We start from the raw sequence: 25,570 nt of genomic DNA, 5'->3' as shown, positions 1-25,570 counted from the left end.
ATACAGTCGATAAGAACCTGGACACAAATAGAAGAACATACACAGGCATGGACCGCAATAGAAGTAAAATCCTGCAGTACTTCTTTGTATTCCTTGCTTTGTGCTCCAATAAACACACGCTATCGGCAATACACTAATAACCCAATTGTGCTCCACTCACTTAGAATCTGGAACCAATGTAGAAAGCATTTTAAGACGGAGAAGCTTCTTTCTGTGGCACCCCTGCAAAAGAACCACCTCTTTCAACCCTCACAAACATATGCAGTTTTAATATCTGGAAAAATTTGGAATTAACTTGCTTAGAGATCTTTATATAGACAACGCCTTTGCATCCTATGAACAATTACATTCCAAATTTAACATTCCAGCTACAAATTTCTTTCACTATCTTCAAATCAGGAACTTTGTTAAACAGAACCTTCCAGATTTTCCTCATCTTGCACCCTCATCCACGCTGGAAAAATTATTGCTCAATTTCAAGGAGTTAGACTCCATCTCTACAATATATAAAATCCTTTTACAATCCCTTCCTTTCAAAGATCCAAGAGGACACTGGGAAAATGACCTCTCAATTAATATATCAGAAAAGGAGTGGAAAGTAGCAATGCAGAGAATTCACTCAAGCTCCATATGCAAAGCATACAATTATACAACTCAAAATTATATATCGAGCACATCTGTCTCGACTAAAACTCTCCAAAATGTTTCCAGGGCATGATCCAACCTGCGAACGTTGCAACCAAGCCCCAGCCTCACTAGGTCACATGTTCTGGGCCTGCTCCAAATTAACATTATTCTGGACAAAAATTTTAATTACCTCTCAGACAGTCTTGGACTCACAATCCCTCCTAACCCATTAACAGCTGTGTTTGGGGTTCTTCCAGAGGGTCTTAAAGTGGAGAAAGACAAACAAATTGTGATTGCATTCACTACACTGTTGGCACGCAGACTTATTCTGATAAACTGGAAGAACCCAAACTCTCCTTCTTTAAGTCAGTGGGAAACTGATGTGTTATATTATTTAAAATTGGAAAAAATCAAATACTCAGTTAGAGGATCTGTGCAGACTTTTTCAAAACATGGCAGGATCTAATCAGTAATATTTTGAAATGATTTTATAAAGCACAGAGAATTTGTTGATTTAGGTATTTTTAAAAGCCTTAAATTTTACACCGTTTGGCTTGCTCTCTCTCTCAAGGGTGGGGATCGATCTGTTCTTAGCATAATTTTTTTTTTGTAAAACTTGATTGCTATGTATTGATTGTAATAAAATTAATAAATAAAAAAAAAAAAATAAAAAAAAAAAAAAAAAGAGCTCTTATATTCTAGTAGCTTGTGCTATTATGTAATGGTCTGAAGGAAATTAGTCAGTTTTATATACAGTACATTCCAAGCACCATTTCTCACATCCAAGGATAATTTACATTGCCAGTTTATTGAACAGGAAGAATTACTTCCTCCCTCCTACTTGGACCTAAATGCCCATTCTCTTTCTGGGGCCGCACTGAGCTCTGCTGCTGTTGTGTTCAATGCTTTCCTGCCTGGAACCCCAGTGTCCTTCTGGCCACCAACCACAGTGTTTTATATATTTATTGACATTAACTAGCACACTTAACTTACTTTTATGTTTGATATTGTTATTAAATATAATGTATGTTATACATGACAAAGGTTAAAGCGGGAAATTTATTTAAAAATGACATTGATATTGTCTTGTTTCTTTACAATCATTGAGTGCTGGTCAAATATAAATATGTCATTAATATACAATATTCGGTTATATTTAATTTGTGGTTTTAATACTGTAAACATAGCCTGATCACAGAAAACCTTTACAACTTTGAATACAGACAGTTACATAATGTAATTTATGCTTTAGCATATAGTAAAGCAATTTATTAACGTTATATCTAAATTTTGAGCATTGCTAATTGTGCTATTGGTTATTTGCAGTGTTATTGTAACATCCTATTTCACAGCCATCAGAGATGCTATACTACTGTGCCTAATACACAGGTCAAATGAAAAGTATGAACTAATTAGGTAAAGTTGGTGGTATACTCTTATTAAGATATTAAAAGATCCCCAAATTAATTGAGAGCATGGTGAAGCTCCTGTCCTGTACAGCTTATGTAGGTTTCTCAGTAATAAAGGAGAATGGTTATGTTATGTTTTTGCCAAGGTTCCCTCATTGGCTTATGTTTTTCATCTTTTTTTCTCATTTTCTCTTTGAATTATTTAATATTATTATTTCTAATAATATTGTTCTGTCCATTTGTCATTTTGTCAAAATGTTTAGAATATTATTGTGTTTGTTATATTTCAAAATACTTAAATGTCTTTATGTTCCCTGTGTTTTGTGGTTTAAGATTCAAAAAATATCCAGCAAAATATAACAAACATCACCTAACTTCACAATTTTCGTCTGATTTCGGAGCTAATTCACAAGAAAGGTTTGAAATGTGTCCACCATATGATACCTAACATCGGTGATGGGACCATATGTAACTCAGAGGTACAGTAACTGGAGTGACACCTGCACTGACGTGCAATCGTGAGAATCTTTAACCAAATGGGAAGTACAATGCCCTGAAGCAGTGCCCAGACCTAATAGACAGGAATGGATCATGTGACATGATAAGAGAGGTGATGTGTTGGCTCAAACAAGGTAAACAAAATCAAAAACTAATCAAGAAATACAACAAAACTCCCTATCAAAGACATGCTCTCTGGGCATGATAAAAAAAGTTTTGAAGGAAACAAGCATGAAATTGTTGTACTAACTGAGGAGCCATGAACATTGTGGCCCAAAACCCACAACCGTTCATCAGAACCATCCACCAACAACTGCATAGTGGTGCCCTTTCTTTGTGAATCTAAAATTTTACATACTTCCTATCTCTGACCACTACAGAGAAGGGAGGAGCAACAATACCAGAAAACTGCAAGGATCAACAGGGTTTCAAGTGGGAGATATGAAATGTAGAGTATGCCTGCATATGAGCTGGCAAAGCCAACTTATAAGACACAGGCATTGCTTTCTTCAGAATCTTGAAATGCCCAATAAACCTAAGACCAAGCCTCTTACAGGGGACTTTCAAATGGAAAAACTTGGAGGATAACAACACCATCTGACCCACTCCGAATAAAAGAGATGCCCTATGTCCCCAATCAACTATGACTTTGAACTTGACGAAAAATACTCTCTAATGAGGAGACAATGAATACACAAAGAAGTCAAACAAAGAGGGATAAAGAGGGAAAGTGAGATAATGCATCACTGTACCTCAGTATAGGTGGTTTAAACCCAAAATAACACTCAAAAGGTGATATTTTAATAGAGGCATAAAAAATAGCACATTGTTTGCAAAATTGGCCAAAGGTAAAATATCAACTCATTAAGATAGGGATGAGTTGCCTTGAAAGGTTACATATTGTAAGCTTTTTTAGTTAGCCAATAAAAGTTGTAATTTTACTTGACTTCTCACAACATCCATAAAGGCTAACACGGTACAGCACCCTAGTACTACTAGAGTAAAAAAGAAACTTTTCCAAGTCTTGATTCACCTTTTTAACTAGAACATTACATTCTGATTAATAGCTTGATGTTACTTTAACCAATATCCCGACTCTGGAAACAAATTGAGGTCCACAATCAGATAAAATGGATCTGTGAACCTCATTTAAACTAAAACATGGGACGTAATAATCTCAACCAGAGATTTTCCAGAGGGAAGAGAATATAAAGGGACAAAATGAGCAGACTTAGAGAAGTGATCTACAATGACCAAAATACACATCATACCCTTAGAACAAGGAAGATCTGTAATAAAATTCACCAAAATATCTTCTCATATTTGAGAAGGAGGAGGAATTAGATGGAGTAACACTCATTTTTACCGAACTGTGACTTAAATGATTACAAATCACACTAGTCTCTATAAAGTCCTTAACCATATTAGCCATGGGTGGCCACCAGAAGTATCCATTAAGAAATTCAAGAGATTTTGAAATGCCATCGTCAGCATAAATTGGAAGGAGTGTCCCCATTATAACATTTTGTGTAACATCAACTCTGGAACAAACAATTTACTGTCAGGGTGGAGGAGGATGAGAAGAGCAGACATTCTGTCACAACATCATAGCTCTGCAACGGATATTTTTTTTTAGAAATGAAAGTGCAAGGATGTTTACCCATATACAGGAAGTGTTGTGATAGGACAACCCTACACTGATACTTCAGGATAAAGCAATAATACTGGCTAATGAAGTCTCAAAATTTTTAGGATCCTCAAAAAAAACCAAAAAACACTTAAGGTAAGGCATTACAGGCTCCTTCACCTTTGTCCTGGAGGTTATCCCTTCAACTGATTCCTTGATTTCAGCTGCATTGAAGTGGCTAACCCTTTTACTTCTTCTTTAAGAGTCATCTGTTCCAAACATTGATGAGTGGTTTCATTCACCTTGTTCACCATTTTGGGGCTGCACATGATCCCTAGATCGGAAAAGGACATGTCTCATTGTTCACTTAAAATAATCGGAGATGAGAATGTGATGCAGATGAGCGGAAAGAGAAAAAAAAGCAAAAACACTGATTGCCACATAACTGCCTAATTATCAAGAAAGGATTGAGATTTATCCAATGAGGGATACTGAACATTGCTAACGAGGCCATATTTAACCTGGAGGTAATTGCCTTGACCCTCTGTTTGATCCACAATCATGAGGATGTTAACCAATCAGGAAGCATGGTGCCCTAAAGCTGCATTGTAACCAATAGAAGGGAATTGATCTTGTTATATGCAGTTCACAATCACTTGCTGCATCAGTGTAAAAAAAAAGGTAAATGTAATCAAAAAATAAGAAATACAACACCAGCCCTATAAAGGCTGATTGATAATGTATTGCATTGTATGTACATGTGGTGGTGGTGAGTTTTCCTCATTGTTTTATTGTTCCTCTTTGGCATTTCTGCCTTTTTGACATTTTTGCTCTCTTTATGGATTTCATCTTTCATTTAATGCATTAGGACTTGCTCACTGTGGACTGTTTAGGCAACTCTTTTCTGCCTTGTTTTATTCTTTTGAGCCTTTAATTCTGTATTTTGCCTTTTTTATAATAAATTTATTATTTAAAAGATTTTTTGTTTGCCCTTTCCTCCCCAGTGGAGATTTACATTCATCCTTCCTGTGGTGGAGTTGAGAATAAATTTTGTGAACATTACTTATATACAGGTAAAATTCCATTACAATGAACTCCCAGGGACCTAAAAATATTTAGTTGTAATGAAATTCTGTATTTGTTACTATAGTGCTTTCTTTAACTTGCATCCAGGCATTTGCAATCATTTCACTAGCTTCTTTCGCGTTAATGTTAATCTTCTCCTGTCTAGAAGTTATGCTGACGAGAGTTTTTCTCAGCATTTCCTTGCGATAATACACTTTCAGGGTGTGAATGGTGCCCACATTCAATGGCTAATGCACTGCTGTGCAATTGGGTGGGAGGAATTCAATGTGAACATTATCTAAATGTAGAAGCATGTTGTGGGCAACACAGTTATCAATCAGGAGCTGAATCATCCTTTTCTTCTTCATATTGTGTGGTTTCTGAACTCTTTTGAGACCCCCCCCCATTCCCCACCCAACAGGAACGACACGCTGAAGTGAGTCCTGAAGAGCAATTGATGTGTTTGTGAAAGATTGTTTGTCTGTTGCCAGGGCAGGGCAACATCAGGCTCATAGCACTGCAGTGAAGCGACACAGAAGCAAATCATAAAAGATTAGAGGCATGCTATAAGTCCCTGTCTTGCACCCCAAAACACGAGGCTTAGTCTCAGTACTTTAGCAAAACCAGCTTTATTCAGCTTGAAACAGGAACAGCACACTTATTTATTGTAAAGTGATCTGCCACTCTGCTATACACAGACACAGCAGTCAGGCAGGGTCGTGGCCAGATTAGTGACCAAGTAAACCTGTTATCTGCATTTACAATGTACCTTGCATCATCTATTTATATCTTTTCTGTTTGCTTTGGCGGAGAGACGCAGCATAGCTGTGAGCCTGCTGTTGCCCCAGCAACGGATAAACAGTCTTCCATAGATGCGGAGATCACACTTCGGGACGCACTTCGGCGTGATGTCTAGTTGGATGAGGTGCCAAGAGAGTTTAGAAACCTCACATTTTCTTGAATGAGTGCCGCATTAATAGGAATGTTTCTTGAATGAGCATCACTGAACCACATAAAAACTGCTTTTTCGACGTCTTCAAATGCATCAGTCCGCATACAGTAATCCCTCGCTATATCGCGCTTTGACTTTCGCGGTTTCACTCTATCGCGGATTTTAAATGTAAGCACATCTAAATATATATCACAGATTTTTCGCTGGTTCGCGGATTTCTGCAGACAGTGGGTCTTTTAATTTATGCTACACGCTTCCTCAGTTTGTTTGCCCTGTTGATTTCATACAAGAGACGCTATTGGCGGATGGCTTAGAAGCTACCCAATCAGAGCATGTATTACATATTAACTAAAACTCCTCAATGCTATAAGATATGCATCCCGCGCGGAGCTTGATTGTTTGCTTGTCTCTGCCTCTCTCTAACCCTCTCTGACATTCTCTGCGCCTGACGGAGGGGCTGTGAGCAGAGGTGCTGTTTGCTTAAAAGATACTGACGCTCCTCTAAAAAAATGCCGCTTTATTGCGGTGCTCGGCATATTTAAAAGCACATGTATTGATTTTTTGATTGTTGCTTTAATCTCGCTCTCTCTCTATGACGTTCTCTGCGCCTGACAGAGGAGATGTGAGCACAGAGGCAGTTTGCTTAGAAGATCCTGACGCTCCTCTAAAAATGCCGTGGCAAACTTAAAAGCACAAGTATTGATTTTTTGATTGTTTGCTTTTCTTTGCGAGCTCTCTCTCTCTCTCTCCCTCTGAAATTCTCTGCTCCTGAAGAGATCTATTTGCATTCTTTTAATTGTGAGAAAGAACTGTCATCTCTGTCTTGTCATGGAGGACAGTTTAAACTTTTGACTAAAGGGTGTTATTTCATGTCTAGAGGGCTCTAACAATGTTAACAGTGTGGGAGAGTTTATAAGGGCTTAAAATATCTAAAAATAACTACACAAACATATGGTTTCTACTTCGCGGATTTTCGTCTATCGCGGGGGGTTCTGGAACGCAACCCCCGCGATCGAGGAGGGATTACTGTACTTTGCAACCTGAGATTTTTCTTGTTTTTTTGCTCAAGCGTTCAAGAAAATTTTTTATAATATGAACTGTTATTTTTTTTCATGTCTGCAGTTTCTATAGGAGGGAGACAATGAGTTAAATTCCAATGGATGGTTTTCAAATGTTGATGAGCAATAAGCAAAAGATATCACTAAATACCGAAGAACACAAAAAAGGCAAAAAAACAAGGAAAGTTCAAAGAAAAAAAAAAATTACAATGTTTCTGTTTGGGGGATTGTTGTGCACAACTGAGCTGTGGCCACAGAACTAACTGCTCTGTGGATGATTCATTCAGGCATTTCAAGGTCTTTTGGGCACTTCGTTGTAAAGAAAGTATCTGCTGAATGTACTTCGTAGTAAAGAGATTTCTATAGACCTTTGTCATATGCGGAAATTGTTGGGACCATAAAAATACTTCGTTGTAATGAAAATCTTGTTGTAAACATATTCGTTGTAACGGAATTTTACCTGTAGTTTGTAACTTTTGGAGCCCATTTGGCCTGCTGTAGGCCAAAGCCAGCTGTTGGTTTAGGCAGTCAGGTGCTTCCTGGGAGTAAATCTTATCTGGACAAGTTAGTGATGAGTCTGATGTACTTTTTGGCTCTGTTTTGGAGGCCTCACACCTTTTTCCCATTTTTATGTATGTGAATCACAACAGTCTGGAGTTCATCAGCATGACTGCATTGTGACAGTAAAGAAAAGGTAAAAGCATGTGGTCCTCAAAAGGTGACTCTATGTGTACAGCCCCAGGGCTTTTACAGCCTTGAATCAGTCCTCAGAGGATTTCTAAAAGTAGTTTGTGTTTAGAGATTAACCCCCACCAAGGCCATATGGTATCAACAGGTGTGTGTTTGGCCAGGGTTCCCCTGGTGAGATATAATAGAGTCCATATTGCAGAGAAAGAGCATTTTACTGGAAGGTGAACAGGGAGTGATGGTGTGGTAATGTAGTGACGCCAATTAAGAATTAGTGCATAAAGGTTGCCCCTGGGAGCAGTAGGTCTTTGTTATTTTACCTTTCTGTTGTATGTTTCATTCTCTTATTTTTATATCTTTGGCTTTCTTGGATCTTCTTTGCATTTCAGGGGAGGCCTATTTGTATCCCATACTATCCGTTGTGCTTTTAATAATACATATTTTCTTATTATTACAGTGTCTGTAATTGAAAGTATTTTTGGAGTCCTAATATTTGCTTAAGAATTAATAAAGAAAACATAAAGAAAATTATATTAGCAGTGCATTATAGCTTTGCTTTCATTTACTATCATGGACATCATGCTTCTAATAATGAAACATATCTGAAAGGGTAGGGCTTGTGTTGTAAACTTTCAGTTCAGACTCTAGCTATACACAGTATTGCAAGAGTTCCGCTTCTCAAATACACCTTTTCAAAACTGGACACTAACCTTCAGCATTGTATATTTTCAAAACATGACTAGAAACTCGCCCTGTGTGGTTTTGATGATATGAGGTGGCTGTCACAAACCTTGACATCTACAAAACTATCTTGCCCTTAACTGTTTAGGACATAAAAATAGTGCTTTCTAAGAGTTAAAATTAAAACCACTGCGTGTTCTGAAATTTCATCTTCTTGTTTTACTGATATAAAACTGAAGAAAGCTGATGTGGAGGGATTTGAAGAAAATAGATGTGTAAGCAAATCAGGGTAGCATCCCCATAGTGTTACTGAGGTAAGACCAATGTCAGGGCAAATGTACTGCAGTTGCTAACAGACGCTCTTATTTTGCCTGCAGCCCAGATGACAAAATACTTGGACATCACGTCTGGAGGATATTTAAAGAATTAGATTCTCAGAAGGCAGCATTCAGATCAAATCCCACACTAAAGAGCATGAAGCTTTGCTGTGATGAGATTTAACAATTAGCCTGAGTGGAGGCACGGACGGATGCTCATCATCCTAAATTATCACTGGAACTTTTCATTTCTCCATGTCTTTATTTTGTATTAAATGGGGTACCAGCTGGCCCCCAACCCTTTATTTTTTTCCCTCTTGTTTATTCATTTTACGTAGGCTATAAATAAGTCACCAAATATTATATCTGGCATCCCTGAGGCATACAAGGAGTGGTGGATTTGAGGCTAGGGATCTGCACTGGCAATTGGAAGGTTGCCGGTTTGAATCCCATAAATGCCAAAATGGACTCTGCTTTGTTGGTCCCTTGAGCAAGGCCCTTAACCTGCAATTGCTGAGTGCTTTGAGTAGTGAGAAAGGTGCTATATAAATGTAAAGAATTATTAATATTATTATTACTGAAACTTACAATGATGAGATGGTGCTTTGTACACCCTCAAGTACAGATGGTGGAGCCAAAAAGCCAGTCATTCACGAAGATCAAAAATCACTTTATTATGTCACAGAAAAAAACATCATACAGTATATCCTATGCACAAGCATACAATGAAATAAGTAACTTAGTAAATATTGTTTTTTTTTCTTTAGGCTTAATTTTATTAAATTTCAGAACTTTTTAACTTTATAGTTCATTTCACATTCTGATTCAGTAAAGTAAATGAGTTCAGTGATTTTTAAAAGGTCTATATTAAGATTCCTTCATTAATTTTTTCTGTGGTACCATGTGAAAATAATATCCAGAGGCATCTCTTGCAGTAAAATGTGATTAATATTTAATGACATCAGTGCCAACTTGCTCCTTTTATCATATTCTCATGTTGTTCACATCTCTGGCAAGCACAGGAGACAGACAACCAAGTAGGTTCTGCTCACAGGGTCTGGCAAAATGTGCAAAGCCGTGCCTGCCAGCATATCACTTACTCTAAAATTTGCAGGCAGCCCTAAGTTCAACACCATGTCACTAACACATTTATCTGAGTATGGATTAATTCCAGATGGGAAGATAAAGTTTAACACTACCAAAGTTTGGGCCAAAGGACCTGACAAACATAATTCAATTAACTACTTTAATTAATTACTTAAACTTTTTTTCACTAAACACTTACATACTGGGTTGTCGTCAGAATCAGGCACAAGACAGGAATTAGGAGCCATTCTATGATATGTTTGGATTTAATAAATATTAGAATTATTAAAAGTATTTTTGCTGGGATTAAAAGTGATTAAGTGATTTAAAATATGAGATTATGTGTTGGTATTTGAGGCTTGCTATGGGGAGAAAACATTGTTTGGATTACCAGTTGGGTTACTCCAACCTATTCCTACACCCAGTCATTCTTGGGAGGCACTCTCCATGGATTTCAATGCTGATCTTCTATCCTCAGTTTACTACCATTTTGGTAATTACAAATTAGTGTTTTATCCCACTGAAAAATGTATCTGCTACCATGTAATTGACAGATACAAAATGTGGTCATTCTGCATAGTTTCCCCACTTTGATTATTTCACAATGTCCCCAGTTTCTTTCGAGGTTTTGGAGATTCTTTTGCATGGGTTTTGCAAGCAGTTTAAATTATGGGCATCATCCTGAAGATAAGGTCCAGAAAGAATATGCTAATCATGATATGGAATTATTTTTACGTTTTATTGTTGATTCATGCCAGTCTAATTGAATTTAATCTAATTAGATACTTTTTCCTGCAATTTTTAAATATAATTTGGCAATAATAATGTTACCTTTCAAATGCTTATATAGTTATTATCACCTTTGATTTTTCTTGTGTTTTACCCTCTGTGCCTATCCTATACTAAACGGTTCACTGACTGTAAATTCTGACTGACTCTAGAGTTTTCAGTCAGGTAGAGGGTGACATGTTTGCCTGAAAGTTCCACCCTGTAAACTGACATCATGTTTCATTGGCCCACATGTAAACCACTAAAGCGTGGGTCCAGTATTAAACTGACTGCCTCTCCCTTCCCATTTTAAAATTCAGCGTATCTTGCATGTCTCTCAATTAAAATCTGTTCATCAAAGTCCCTATTATAATCACTTGTACCCCTCCTATTGTCAGATGAATATGGGATCCAGTCTATTTTGTATTTTTGCCACCGGAAATTTGGAGTAAAATACGTAGTTCAGTGGAAGGACTATGACCCAGACAATCTATCCTGTGTCCATTCTAGAGATGTCTGTGCACCTCTTCTTGGCTCATTTTTATACCTGTTCTCCAGGCAGGCCTTTACTCAAAATAAACATAATATACTGTATACTTAGCTCATACCTGAGCCTTTTGTATTTTTTACCCCACCTGAGACCCCACTTCTTACTTTTCTTGTTTCATTCCAAAGACCAATGCCAGAGCAATGAGAAAATGCCTCAAGAACACCAATGGACAGCTTGACAATGTTGAGTGCTACATATTAATCATTTTATGTCATTGTTTTTCTCTGATTATAGTTGGCAATATGCAAGATATTTTATGCAAGTATTTTTCCATAAGTAAACAGATTTGCAACATTTTCCTTGCAAATCATTTTAGGCAGCTATTTGAAACCCTGTTATTTTTAGGTAATGTATAAGTATTGGATGAATGCTTTTGTAAATATTGCCTTGTATATTCTTTGGTTTTGTCAAATTCACTTCAAAATCCTATGGAGTTTTTGGTTTAGTCTGTCCTGGGTAAGGCTCTTCTAATATGGGTTTTGTGATTATTGGTTCTTAACATTTTACAATAATAGCATAAAGCTTTTTTAACACATTCTGAGAACTACTCAATATACTCGGGTGTCCAGAATATGAAGCTATTATTTCCCCTTTGCTTTTGTCAATATTACGTGTACACACATTACTATAACTTGTTATGATGATCATCAGCTCTTGTCAGTAAAAAAACTGGATATAGGATTCCCATAGGATCTGCTGCTCTTTGTATCCATTCTGCACCTGTGAACTTTTTATTACTGTTTCATCCCTACATTGTCTGTAAGGCCTTCTTAATGGCACTTTCTTTTCTCATGGGATTCTATTTAGAATTTCCCTAGATTCAACTTGGTCCATTCTTCTTTCAGGCTACTGTCATTTTAACTTATTAACTTTCCATAAAAAATCTGCACCCTTGCTTTTACACATCTCAGGTGTTTACTGTGTTATCCTCCTTATATGGTAGCACTACTCTGCTTTTACCTTGTAATAATAAAATGTTTTATTATTTATTACAATTTTATAAAAGCTCAAGGACATCTTCCCATGAAAATAGTAAATGAATAAACAAGCAGGCAAATACAAAATCCATCAAGGACACATCAGTTTGAAATGCAAGATTATATATATATATATATATATATATATATATATATAATATGGAAATAAATATATCCATAAAATATGTACAGAATGAATTTTGAATTCATATTTGTATTTCTGAAACCATATGGTGAAAAAACAGTGGACTGACTGGGAAATATATACAAATGATGTATGTACTCAGGAGGGCTAATCAATGTAAAATGCTGAGCCACTATTGGGAGTTCATTTTTAAAGAGAGGTTTCACATTGACCATGTATTTATGAATAAGGTAGTAAATAAATAAATAAATCATTGGCACTAAGATCAAGATGAAAAGATAAGATCAAGATAAAAAAAATCTTAAAAATAATTCATTAGCTATGCTCACTAAATGTAAACATGGTTAATGTAGAATGAAGTCAAATGACAGAATTAAGTAAAAAGTGGCCTCAAAGAAACTGTAAATTAACTGTGCCATTTTTACTCAAAATGCATATATGGGATATGGCTTTTTTATTTTTTTTTGTTTGTTTTTTAGATTGTCATTCCACCAGAGCAGATTCATGGCTTGCTACCACTGGTGTCAAACTGTGCTCTGACTGTCTTGACTAGTATATGTCTCACTAGGCAGATGGATGGGTGATATACAGAATGTGTGTGTTTCATTTCCAGGACAATATTTTATCATAGGCTTCATTTTTGGCTAAGTTTATAATTTTGAAATGAACATTTCTTATTAATTCTGCACTTCAGATCCAGCATTTAAATTCTATGTAGGAAGTATGTACACCACAAATATCAGTCATGAAAATGAGTTAAGGTAGTGAACGTAACAAGCTAGTAATAAATAATGTGAAAAAGATTGTGACTGAATATGGCAAAGTAGACTTCTGCGAAAGGTGAATATTGTGCAGATTAGGTGAAATGAATCATTTTTAGTTTTCCTTGAGATCAAAAATATCTAACAAGCTTATTTTTATGTTGCTTCTCTGATCTTGCAATATTCTAGTGGAAACATGTCAAATGATTTTGAAACATATGTTTAACAGAAATACCATGTACATTCATCTATATATATATAAAAGTCAATGTTTGTGTGTGTGTATGTATGTATGTTCCAGCATCACTTCCAAACGGCTGGAGCAATTTTCATGAAACATGGTAAAAAAAGTTTCTCATTGATTAACTAAAAATACTATAGGGTGAAATCAACCCTAACAAACCCCCTTCTGGGTAGGGTGGGGGGTGATCTTGTGGTCTTGTATGCATTTTATCATCCAGTTAACACTCGGAACGACCACCAGAGGGCAAACTGAAGGTGACTGCCAGCATTCTTTATGTTTGAGCACCACCGTGCCACTGTTGCTTTGGAAATTAATAGAGGTGGCCAGTTCTTAGCATCAACTGGGTAATAACATACATACAAGACAAGCAAAAAACACTTTATTTCCCTCATAGGCAACGCTGGGTATTTCAGCTAGTAAATACTAAAGAACCTGAACTGAGGGTTATTAGGCTGGGGCTGACACCATCTCAAGGAGTCATAATGCCAATATTTACATATGTATATACTAGGGGGCTTTGCCTCCTGCTCGCTTTGTGAGATCTCCCCCCACTCATGGGGGCATGCCACGCACCAGACTCTTTGCGTCTCTGCCGCTTGCATTGTGAAGGGGGTGGCTGAATGCATGCTTTGGAGATGCAGACGGATCACCTGCTTGCTTACTGCTCCTCCTGCCATGCTGTGTGTTCTGCTTGTCATGCTGCGTGTCGATCATTTCAAAGTCTGTACAGCAGCTGTCCCTGCTTCGCTTGCTTATCCCTCCATCCAGGGCACACTAAGTGCCTGACACTTTGCTTCTCTGCTGCTTGCATTGGGGGGTGTTTAGTGAAGGCTGAACGCAAGCTAAGAAGATGATGATTTCTTTCTCCTGCTGAGCTATGCGTTCTGCTCGTTGCGCTGCACGTTGATCATTTAAAACCCTGCACAGCAGCTGTCCTTTGGTCCCACTGCTTTGTCTTACGGGATTATTATTTTCCTTATTTTCTGAATTTGCACATAGATGATTATTGTTCTCTTGTGCATCCTTTTTTGCCTTCTTTTCCCTCCAAAGCTTTTGTGTCTCTTTTGGACGTGCTGCTCTTTCTTCTTCGCTTAGTTGTTCACGTGCCATCTAGAACGTATAACATTTTTAAGAGCTGGAAGCACATGAAGTGTGTCTGCCAAAAGCATTCCAACAACTGCAAGGTTAAAAGTCCATGAACTTGTTTTAAATTGTTTGTTTGCAAGTAGGGCATGATATCTCACGGGTCTTGCTTCCTAAGGTTGTAATGTTTAGTCTTGCGTGACATCAGTGTTTCTCTGAGATGATCACGTCTCAACCCAAGATTTTTTTATATAATAGATAGATATACTTATTATATGGTCATTAGCAACACAACAAGTCATTGGAAGGAACTGAACAGCCTTGTGATTTCTGTTGAACCATTTTTGATACAACGTCACACTGCCTGCCTGGACACACTTTATTTGTCATTTGTTAAAAATACTGGTACAGTATTCTTCCATCTACTGCTTATTCTGATGTTGCACGTAGTATAACTTGGCTATGGGGAGCTAGAGCCTATCTTAACAGCAATTGGTTCAAGGCAGGAACCAGCCATTTTGAAAAACAACAATCAAACACACAGCAAAAACACACATACAGTACATGGCCAATCATTTGTCCATTTATATCTCTGTGATGTTGAGGAAGCTGAAATATTCAGAAAAAACATAAGGCTGACACAAAGGGAATGTGTAAACTCCACAGAGACAGTGACCAGGCCAGAAACTAAAACCTAATCGATGAAGCTGTGCAGCAGCAGCCACTTTGTCCTTGCCACCACTTTCTGTTGTTGTTTTTTTTTTTTCTTGGAGAACAAGTAAAAATAATTTATGGAAGCAAACAAAAGCTAATATGTACACTATGTTGAGAATATGTACGATAATAAATGATATTCATTTTAAATTGTATTTACTCTCTAAAAATGACAGTATTAATAATGCATATTAAACATTATGAGCAGTTGTGCTTAAACAATAAAAAAAATTATAACAGAAAAAGCAGCAATCAAATGGCAACAGCATAAACAAAATAGGAATGGCCGGTCATTTATTACACAAGAATGATACTCATTGAAGGCCAGCCATATAATTATTCTTCCAAATACAGCCACTTCATGCACCACTGTGTAATTATACTATGTAATTATTTTCAACGACCCAGCTGCACATACACCATGATTCAATTAGGCAATTCTTCTTATGTGATCAATCAGCCAAATGTCATAAAAGAAAAAAAGGAGTGAATCTATTATGGCTATTAGTAATTGACTATGTTAAAAATCATAAAGACACAGTCAAACAAATAGCAGTCGGCAAGAAACATCCTTCAGTTGTGTTAAAGGAAACTAAACTTTTGAATAAAAACTTAGATTACATAAAAAAGGATACTTCAAACCTCAAAGTGTGAATTCAGCATTTAGTTCAAAGCTGTAGTTTGAGACTTACAAGCAAGCTGTGTACAGGATATTATCTCAATTCACTTTCAAGTTTAGAGTGGCTAAGTTCCAGCTTGTATTGTATTGTTTGTCAAAAAAAAGATACGGTTTTAGAACTGTACTGTTTCTTTTAAATAGGCCTTTTCATAAATATACAATCTCTTCGAAGGTATTAAACAGTAATCACATTCAGTTTACTGCTAAATTTAAGACTTAATTGCAGACAGCACTGTTCATCTGATAAGAGAAAGTCAAAAATGAGAAAAGTAAAATAGAATCTCACTGTGTTATTTTCCATAATTTCGTTTATCCTTAGACAGCACCGTGAGACACATGGAAGCGTTAATGCACTATAGAATCACTTTTCTCTTCCAACTTTGTATATAGTCTTGTCTTTGAGGGCTTTTAAAATAATATCTGTGTCTGTATATGGTGTGGCCAGGTGCAGTAACAGCAGACTGCAGGATAAAAAGTCTGGAGCGCCAAAGGGAATGTCCCATTTACTATGAACAAAAAATAAAAAAAATTAAAACTGTCTTGGCATAGTTGCCCTATATTTTGGGCCAAAGCAATAACAAAACAAATATCTCATCTGTAGTGGTGAATTTGATCAAAAGCTCTCTCTGGTAGTTTATCCTTGCAAAAATGATGCCCCCTTCAAGGAATCCAAGATTCTTATGGATGGGGTACCAGAAGTGGAGGAGTCAGGTGCCCTCACTGGGCAGTTTCTCAGTGCTGAGGGGATAGAATGAGACAATGATGTTAGCAAAAGTTCCCTCTCTTGCGCCGGCGGGTTATTACATACCTCAACAGAGCCTTTAAGGTAATCCTCTGACGGGCATGCATGACAAAAGGCAATGATTGTGATATCTACAAACTATTTTAAGGCTTTTTAAACAAGAGGACTGTGTGAATGTCGTGCCTCTGGTAGAGGCATAGTGAATTACTGTTGTGCTCTTGAGCAAAATAGAAAAGCCATCTACTGTTAATTTCAATCAGATTATCGTAGTATGCCATGTTATTGCCAATAGTTCCACATGCAGTATCTGAAGTGGATTCATCACATCAGCTACAATACCTTTATGTGTCAAAACAAACATGTTGATATCTTTATTGTGTCTGATAGATGATACCCCTACTGTGGCAAGTTTCTGTGAACAAATTTATTTGTTACATAGCTGTTGAAATGTTGTTTCACATGATGAGATTTAAAGGTTTATTGTTCAAAAAGTTTGTAGTGTAGAACAATATCTTGGGATTCATATTTCACAAGTAAAGTCATGTAATAGTGAATAGTTTTTTTATTATATTGTGAAATATTTTGTAAGATATTATTAGGGCAAAGAAAGGGAATCTCCAACTGCTATGTCATCTTGTCATCACAATGGAGTGATTTTATTGAGGACAATTTGTGATTATGTCAACATCTGTGCGTAGGGACTTTCTCCTTCTGGAGTTAACTCTTGTCTGACTTTGGTTGTAACTCACTTATTGTGAGTGATCATAGTATGATTACTTGTATACCCATTCAGATAAGTAGATTTCAGACTTTTATTACTGAGGGCCCCAGCTCTAGTTGTCAACAAGCTAAAAGCCCCCACGACCCCCCAATAAGAACTGAACATTTTTCCCTGAAAAGGACACTAAATGTTAAGCTTATGCATAAAACAGAACACATATATTTACCTGTTAATGACATTAATATATATTTAACAATTTTTCAGGTCAAATATTTATAGAAAAACAACAATGAAAAAAAGAACTGAACGATTACTAAGATCAACATCAGCTTTTAAATAAAACTGTTAACTTTTCATAAGTAACAAATGTTTGAATTAGATCATATAAATAAAAATTCTGACAGTTTTTGTAGATATCAGATATAAACTTTTCAGATTGAAACATATTTTTAAATTAATAAATGTACTACTGGATAAATATGTACACAGGCACATTTCTTCTTTCTTTTTAATCATTTTCTTGGAGGAAAATAACACGTCATACAATCAAGTCAAAATTATACCACAAAGAAAAAAAAACTCCCATACAATCAAGTTGAACTTAACAAAACAGAATTCAACCACTACCTGATCTATTCAATCTTTAATACATTTTGAAAATAAACAAGCAAGCACATTTCTTATCCATCATACTTGTCAAGGTTCTGCTACTCAAATTGATTTAAAAACAGATATTTGCCTCTCTTGCTCATCATGCTGAGCCACCAAGCACCTACTTTATCTAACTTATTGCTTGCATCAACTCCCCAATCAAGTTGAACCACATAGCACTCTGGGTATTATTCTTAAAGGGGTAGGCTCCTGTATTGTATACAGTTCACATACAATTCCAAAACAAAAAGACATTACCTTTAAGGCACAAATGTACTGACAAAAAATTACATTTCCTTTTGCATGAACAGATTTGTACATTTTGTAATTTCCGGTAATTGTTATCGTATTGGTAAAACATTTTTTTCAAAGTCCACACAGGAAGAAGAAATTCATCTAGTATGTTGGATCAACTGGTACTTCACTCACTCTTAGCTTCACCCCTTGTCGTTTGCATGCCCCATCTCCTATCTCTCTGCTCATTTGCATTTCCTGGTCATGCTGCATAATACAAAACACACAATCAGAAGCATTCATAAGGCATTGTAAAATGACAGACACACAAATTATGAGTGGAGGGTGAGATTTTACATATAATGTGGTGCTAAACATCTGCTAAAGATATATATGCAGGGGAATGTTCAATGCAAATGATCCGTAATAGTGTGTCAGTAATATTCAGGACAGGTCCAAGCCTCATGTTAAAGTTAGGCAGGTTATAAAGTGTATGACAAAACGGAATAAAAAGTGTGTGTGCCTCGAAATATCCTAAACCAGATCAGTGCTTCCCCTGGTCTGGAACTCAAAAGCAGACCACACAGCTAAGGCTTATAAAAGTTCAGGAATTTCAAATAATGTTCCAAAAATGATCTTCAGAGGAGATGATAACTGTAAAACCTATTACCTTTAGGACAAACAACAAAACAAAGTTACTTTTTATTAAAAAAAAATCTACGTATATATTGTGAGGTTTCTGAACTCTTTTTGGATAAAAAACGAAAGGACACGCCAAAACACGACTGCTGCGTCTGCGGAAGACCGCTTGTCCATTGCTGAGGCAACCACAGGTTTACAGTGCAGCAGCATAGTGCCGCAAAAACAGCTACGAGCCAATCAAGATCACGCTATAAGTGCATGTCACCGAAAGATGATGCAAGAAACATTATAATTGCTGGGAACAGTATAACTTGGAAACTAACCTGGCCCTGACTATGCCCGTCTGCTGTGTCTGCGTGTAGGAGAGTGGTAGCTCCCGCTGTAATAAATAACCCTGCTGTTCCTGTGTCAAGCTGAATAAAGCTGGTTTTGCTAAAGTATTGAGACTCAGCCTCATGTATTGGGGTGCAAGACAGTGACTAATGCATCACTATATATATATATATATATATATATATATATATAGGAGGAGGATGAGAGAAGGGCTTGTGCCTCCTCCAGACTGCGAGGGGGCGTCGGTCCTAGTTATATTGGGGGCCTCGGGTAAAGGGCTTGGAAGCCCAGCCCTGTAGGGACCCGTGGCCACCGCCAGGCGGCGCCCCGATGCCGGTATATCCTGGGAGCCTGGCACTTCTGCCACACCAGGAAGTGCCGGGGGGAAGATGACAGGGGACACCCGGACGGCTTTCGGGTGCGCAGCCGCCACTTCCGCCACACAGGGGTGTGTCCGCGGGAGATTGCCGGGAAACAGCTGGAGCCCATCAGGGTTCCTATAAAAGGGGTCGCCTCCCTCCAGTCATGAGTATATGTCAGGTGGAAGTGGACAGAGCTGGAGAGAGGACTGGAGGCGGCCAGGAAAGAAGGGCACAGAGACTGTGAGCCCTGGACTTTGGGGAATCGGTGCAAGAGGCACTGGGGTTTTGATTTGCACGTAATTTGTAAATAGTGTAAATAAATAGTGTGTGGTGGAACTATGTTGTCCGTCTGTGTGTGTCCGGGTCAAAGTTCACAATATACAGTGGGTCCTTGGGTTACGACACAGTTCCGTTACTAAAACAGTGATGTAACCCGAATTTTGGTGTAAGTCGAAACATGCCCTAGCCTATCCTAACACATTTACAAAATCATAATCTAGAACATAAAAATACAACTAAGCCACAGAAAAGGAAAAGGACATAAATATACTGCACTGTACACTGTACTATAGTAACAGAAAAAATGACAAAAAATGAGTGTAAAAATATTTCTTATCTTTATTCCTTCTGATCTCTTTACAATGTCTAATTTCACTTCCATCATGATGGCTTTCCTCTTCTTTGAAGCACTAGCATCTGAATACTCTGACTTTCATTTAGGAGCCGTGTCAAAAAGACACCAAACAAAGCAACACAAATGGAACACTTCCTCCGTGCACAACCAAACTAGTTTGCCAAATCCCTCACTCATACGCCACGTTACTGCGTATTCTTCAGCTGTGGGCAACCAAACTACTTTGCCCACATAGTCTGTAAGTACGATGCTAACGGCGTAAGCCGAAACACTCATGTCTTAATTTTTTAAAGTTTTTATGGGAGTGAGTGTTGTAAACTCGAAATGTCATATGTCGAGACGTTGTAACCTGAGGACCCCCTGTGTATATATATTAGGGCTGGACTCTATGACTCGAATAAACAGGCAGAAGGTAGTCCTTTAGTTGATTGTCATGGTAGCTGTTTATTTTAAGTGTACAGGGCCTTTAATTAAACATGAATATATTTACACAAAATAAAATATATACTTAATGTCCACTTAGCAAATAAAAAAAAACATACAATATGAGTGTGCTACAATAATCTTGACTGAACTAAAAAATGATACAGAAGATAATGAAAGATTTGACGCGGAGCACATTTTAAATATGCAGGGGAAAGGTAAACAATGAAAAAAAGTCCAAAGGCAAAACAGCAGTAGAAGAATGGAAAATGCAAACTAGAATGACAGAAAGATGTAGAAGCAAATACACGTCAAGAGATAGAGGATATTATCCAGAATTACTAAAAAAACCTGATGAGAAGGGAACTGGCATAAATGGGACATGTCTTAAGGGGTTCAGCTTGGAAAATGACAAAGGTATTTCTATAGGGAAAATAGAAAGTAAAAAGAGGAGATGGATTCAGTCAGATGATGGAGCAATATGAACCGCTGCAGATGCTATTCGACAAAAGGTATCAAGCATTATAAAATATGGAATGCAGTGGTGGATGTTGGATATTCTTTAAGTAGCTAGTAGTAAATTAATAAAATATAATATTATTCATTATTTTCAGCCTGGGTTTTCATCTGTTATTTTCATTAGAACACTCTAGATGAGAACAGGCCATCTAGAGTGTTCTAATGAAAATAATGGATTATGAAATAGCTAAGGCTTCTAGGGGTCTGGTTTGTGCTAATATATTATACCTTTCCAGTTCCCTAAATTTGGAACTGATGACCAAGCTCAACTGAGCTCAAACCCAGATGCTGTTTGATGGATAACATGACAATATCAAGATGTATGCAATATTACAAAGCTAAATTGAAACCTAAGGGGCCAGGTGACTTTTAGCAGATGTTAATTTTGCTGATTACACTGTAAATTCCTACACTTTGTTTAGAATTAGATAGGCATTAAACATAGTAGTGTGCTGATATATTTTCTGAGACTGAATATTTAACCATAGTCCTAAGTATATAAAATGTATACTTACTGCAGTTATCCAGTCATCCAGCCGTGTCTTAACCTGCTGTTTTCTACAACAAAGAGGCCAGGAACTACAGTATCTTTGGACAGGACTCTCAGTTGCTTGCATAGCACCATATTAACAATTGCAGAGCACCTAACTTGTATAATTTGTGAAGAAGTTATGTTTATGTCAGTGCAATGAAATTATCTATGGGTTCAAAAAGTGGCTGAAAATGAAAGCCCTTTGTATCATGTTAAACCACTAAGGCCAGTGACACAAGCGGCTATTTGTTTTGTCTGAGTGGTGTCTTGTGGCACATCCAACCAAGCATTAAGCAATGTTTCTTCAGCGAGGAAATGGTCTATAGAGAGTGGACAGCAGACTGAGGGTGGCATGCATTTTCTATTAAAGAAAAATCTGGAGGCATGGATGGCCAGCTACATAGGTATGACAGCTCTGTATGGAAGGGCACCAGGTAGGTCTGCTATGAAATGTCTAGTAAAGAGTGCCATAATGTTGTCCCTAAAAAAACAGCAAATACAACTAGCTGTTAAAAGGGATGGTTCCCAATAAATTACATCTGGTCTTCTGGTAGTGTGCTGTTTCAGACTGCTGCCTGGATTACACCATTGCCCTTATTAATTCCATGCATTAATCTAGTGGTCATAAACATCAGGGTACAGAACAGGTAACAGAAAGTAATCATGTGCATACGTGGTTGTTTTGATCTTTTCTGATAGTTTTCATGCAAATTAAGCCAGCACTTTTGGGCCCAATGGTTTTTTGTACTTGGAAATATTTATTATTAGTACATTGGGTTTTTTGGTCACCCTTTACTCTGTACATTCAATGGGACATTGATACATCATTCATTCACCCTTCATTATCAAGTTCACTTAATCTACTTCAATGTCTAAAATGTAGGTACAGCTTTTGCTGGAGCAGTGGGTGCCAGACAAAGTCAGCTTTAGACAGAGAACACACTCTTGCAAACCCATACCCACACTCTATGACCCTGAGTCAGTCCTGAGTTGCCAATTAACCTAAAACATGCGATGCGATGTAAGAAGATAAGCAGAGTACCTGAAAAATATGGGAAGAACATGCAAGCTCTAAACATGCAGTTCTAACTCTGCATTTAATAAAAAAATAATTCAGACCATTTTTATTTTTATGGTATACCATTAAAAATGTCAGGTTTCATATGACATCAGATAATCATAACTTTATTTCTTTGTGGAGGGCCTCATTTCTTTCTGTTTTATCTGCTATAACCCTTTTGTTTTAAGTAGCATTTTACTAAACATCCAAGGCTGCTACAGTGATAGCAGAAAGTAGACAAATGGACAAATTATGCAACTACTGTATTCTATAAGTAAAAATGTTTCATTGTTGCATGAATAAAGGTGAGCCTGACTTCAAAAATCATTCCAATAACAACAATGAAAGCTTTATATTATTAAAAAAGCAATCTATAAAAAGATTCTAAAATATCCTTCAGTTCATGCTGCATTTTATTCATGATATACTGTACATGTGCTGGCAATAGAAACTGCTTGTTCTAATATCTGTGTACTAAATATATATTTAAATGTTATATAACATAATTCACAGTTTGATAATGATTTTCTTAGACAAAATGTATTGTAATGCAATAAATCTTTCCAGAATTGAAATGTTTGTAAGACTCTATTAACTGAAAATATATCTCCTCACCTGTTTTTATTCTTACAGTTTTCTGTGTTCCTATTTTTTAAATAAGTGTAAAAATTTGGAATGCATTGAGTAAGTAAGGGACACATATCCTAAAACCTTTTATTTTTTAAATGTGTAATGAAAAAAAAAAATTCATGTGAGAGTTTGACTGTGTAACATGTTTGGTTGGATTAAAAATAAGCTGACAAACATGTACTCTATGTAATGAGATTCTTGTACCTCTGGCCTTATGTGCCACTATGCGTAATTCCTCACAGGCCAAGGTGAGAGTAATCAATCACCATCATAGCTGATCGGCCAGGGAAAACTGGCTGTTTCAAAGAGGGACAACTTTAAGGGCAAAGAGAATATCCAGATGAACCGACTGAAAATTCATGTTGACTAGCAGGTAACACTAATTTTGCTTTTGTTTACAGAATTATGTGAGCCTATGATCTAAAGGAGATGGTCATTTCAAACTGAATATCACCCACACTGTCTAACAGCATATCAATTTAAAGCTGCCAGTAAGCATAAAACATGGCATTGATGTATTTAGAGAAAGTTCATGTGAAAGCAGGGAGAATGTGCAAAATGTATACAGATACTGCTCAAGAGAGAAATTGACCCTGGTACTTGGAACTCATAAGTACTAGGTTCTCCTCTATTACACTTGCAGATGAGCAAAATGCGTACATTATAGGCAGCTGGTGATATTTTATAAAGAGAACAGTCAGAGGATACTGATGGTTGTTTACTAAAACACAAGTATTGTGCTTTTGTAAATGACATAATCTTTCCATAGGAGATCCAATTAAGGTCATCTTTGTACCAAATTTCATTTTATCATATTGTGTTAGCATGATGTATGCTTGCACTTCAGTACCCATGACACCATGTTGCTGCATGAATGTGATTTGAATATATTTCTTTTGGTATAATCTAGAATATGTTAAAGTGATTATAATTGCACTGTATAAGCATAATGTAGTAACAACACACTTACTATACATTATATGAAATTATGATAAGCTTAAAGCTTATTATATATTATGCAAATAGTTTAAATCTCATCCAATTTTTACCATCATGGTCATCCTGAATTTCTTCAAGATTTTCAAACTGAGTGCTAGAATGTGAGGGATTAGGCATACAGATTTAGGGTTTTATTTTTTTTAGATATATATATACACATACATATATGGCTCAGTGGGTAGTGCTGCTGCCTCGCAGTTAGGAGACCCGGGTTTGCTTCCTGGGTCCTCCCTGTGTGGAGTTTACATGTTCTTCCCATGTCTGTGTGGGTTTCCTCCAGGTGCTCTGGTTTCCTCCCATCGTCCAAAGACATGCAGGTTAGGTGCATTGGAGAATCTAAAATTGTCCCTAGTGTGTGCTTGGTGTTTGTGTGTGCATGCCCTGTGGTGGGCTGGCGTCCTGTCCAGGTTTGTTTCCTGCCTTGTGCCCTGTGTTGGCTGGGATTGGCTCCAGCAGACCCCCGTGACCCTGTAGTTAGTATGTAGCAGGTTGGATAGTTGATGGATGGATATTTATATATATATATTGTGGCAGCCCTTTGAGGGGAGCAGCCATTGGATACACACTAAGTCCCCCAGAACACGTGGTGATAGTCCTCCTGGGTTACATCGGGGCCACAGGCATGGGACTTGAGGGCTTAGCCCTGTTGGGTTCGTGGCCACCACCGAAAGTAGCTGCACTACTTAATGAGCCTGTGTGGCTATAATAAGAGCCTGCAGCCACAACTTGAGGCGCCAGAATCAGGCGGAGGAGAACGAAGCTGCCTGGTAGGAGTGGAGGAAGAAGAATATTTTTGATTTGTTTTGTGTGGTGCTTTGTGGGACTGTGCTGTACTGTAGCTGAGGGACACAGGGAAGACGTGACACCCCAGTGGAAGAAAATAAATCTTTTTGTTTTATTTTTACCTGTGCCTCCGTTGTCAGTCTGTGCCGGGTCACGTGCCTATATAGCGCCTTTCACTATATATATATATATATTGTGTATATATATATATATATATAATCTTCATTTGGATCTTGATCTTTGTTTGTCCCCGAATGAATTAGAAGAAGAAGCACTAGATGGCAGTAGAGAGACAGCTAAAACATAGGCATTGCATTAAGAATCTCCTCCAGGCTTATACTACTGAAGACTGTAGTACTCCAGTCATACCTCAAAAC

Source organism: Polypterus senegalus, chromosome 3 (assembly GCF_016835505.1).
Source record: "Polypterus senegalus isolate Bchr_013 chromosome 3, ASM1683550v1, whole genome shotgun sequence".
In the NCBI taxonomy this organism is placed as follows: Eukaryota; Metazoa; Chordata; class Cladistia; order Polypteriformes; family Polypteridae; genus Polypterus; species Polypterus senegalus.
Note: the sequence above shows the minus strand (reverse complement) of the source record.